Source organism: Triticum aestivum, chromosome 2D, assembly GCF_018294505.1.
Source record: "Triticum aestivum cultivar Chinese Spring chromosome 2D, IWGSC CS RefSeq v2.1, whole genome shotgun sequence".
Classification (NCBI taxonomy): Eukaryota; Viridiplantae; Streptophyta; class Magnoliopsida; order Poales; family Poaceae; genus Triticum; species Triticum aestivum.
In genome coordinates this window covers 88,723,386-88,725,596 of record NC_057799.1, presented here as the reverse complement: position 1 = coordinate 88,725,596, position 2,211 = coordinate 88,723,386, and positions in this window count along the sequence as shown.

The following is a 2,211-nucleotide window of genomic DNA, read 5'->3' as shown; positions in this document are numbered from 1 at the left end:
TGCTAGGATTGGTCGATCGTGAAGACGTACGACTACATCAACTGCGTTGTCATAACGCTTCCGCTTACGGTCTACGAGGGTACGTAGACAACACTCTCCCGTCGTTGTTATGCATCACCATGATCTTGCGTGTGCGTAGGAAAATTTGGAATTACTACGTTTCCCAACACCTGCAGTAGGGTTGGGCACCTAGCGGTGCTTCCAGGACGTAATTTTTCTGTGCAACAATGAGGATAATCCTCAAGTTACGGACCCAGTCCGTGTAGTTGCTACCATCATCTTTCAACTTAGCTTTCTCCAGGAACACATTAAAATTCAACGGAACAACAACACGGGCCATCTATCTACAACAACATAGGCATGCAAAATACTATCAGGTACTAAGTTCATGATAAATTAAAGTTCAATTAATCAAATTACTTAAGAACTCCCACTTAGATAGACATCCCTCTAATCATCTAAGTGATCACGTGATCCAAATCAACTAAACCATGTCCGATAATCACGTGAGATGGAGTAGTTTTCAATGGTGAACATCACTATGTTGATCATATCTACTATATGATTCACGCTCGACCTTTCGGTCTCAGTGTTCCGAGGCCATATCTGCATATGCTAGGCTCGTAAAGTTTAACCCAAGTATTCTGCGTGTGCAAAACTGGCTTGCACCCGTTGTATGTGAACGTAGAGCTTATCACACCCGATCATCACGTGGTGTCTCGGCACGACGAACTTTCGCAACGGTGCATACTCAGGGAGAACACTTGTACCATGAAATTTAGTGAGAGATCATCTTATAATGCTACCGCCGAACTAAGCAAAATAAGATGCATAAAGGATAAACATCACATGCAATCAATATAAGTGATATGATATGGCCATCATCATTTTGTGCCTTTGATCTCCATCTCCAAAGCGTCGTCATGCTCACCATCGTCACCGGCTTGACACCTTGATCTCCATCGAAGCATCGTTGTCGTCTCGCCAACTATTGCTTCTATGACTATCGCTGCCGCTTAGTAATAAAGTAAAGCAATTACATGGCGATTGCATTTCATACAATAAAGCGACAACCATATGGCTCCTGCCAGTTGCCGATAACTCTGTTACAAAACATGATCATCTCATACCATAAAATTTAGCATCATGTCTTGACCATATCACATCACAACATGCCCTACAAAAACAAGTTAGACGTCCTCTACTTTGTTGTTGCAAGTTTTACGTGGCTACTACGGGCTGAGCAAGAACCGTTCTTACCTATGCATCAAAACCACAACGATTTTTCGTCAAGTGTGATGTTTTAACCTTCAACAAGGACCGGGCGTAGCCACACTCGATTCAACTAAAGTTGGAGAAACTGACACCCGCCAGCCACCTGTGTGCGAAGCACGTCGGTAGAACCAGTCTCACGTAAGCATACGCGTAATGTCGGTCCGGGCCGCTTCATCCAACAATAACGCCGAATCAAAGTATGACATGCTGGTAAGCAGTATGACTATTATCGCCCACAATTCATTTGTGTTCTACTCGTGCATATAACATATACGCATAGACCTGGCTCGGACGCCACTGTTGTGGAACGCAGTAATCTCAAAAAAATTCCTATGCACACGCAAGATTCATCTAGATGATGCATAGCAACGAGAGGAGAGAGTGTTGTCTACGTACCCTTGTAGACCGAAAGCGGAAGCGTTATGACAACGCGGTTGATGTAGTCGTACGTCTTCCCGATCCGACCGATCCTAGTACCGAAAGTACGGCACCTCCGCGATCTGCACACATTCAGCTCGGTGACATCCCACGAACTCTTGATCCAGCTGAGTGTCGAGGGAGAGCTTCGTCAGCACGACGGCGTGATGACGGTGATGATGAAGCTACCGGTGCAGGGCTTCGCCTAAGCACTGCAACGATATGACCGAGGTGGATTATGGTGGAGGGGGGCACCGCACACGGCTAAGACAATGTCAACTTGTGTGTTATAGGGTGCCCCCTGCCCCGTATATAAAGGAGCAAGGGGGAGGCCGGCCGGCCCTAGGGCACGCCAAGGAGGGGAGGAGTCCTCCTCCTAGTAGGAGTAGGACTCCCCCTTTCCTAGTCCTACAAGGAGGGGGAAAGGAAGGAGCAGAGGGAGAAGGAAAGGGGGGCGCCGCCCCCCGTTCCCTAGTCCAATTCGGACCTAAGGGGGAGGGGGCGCGCGGCCTGCCCTGG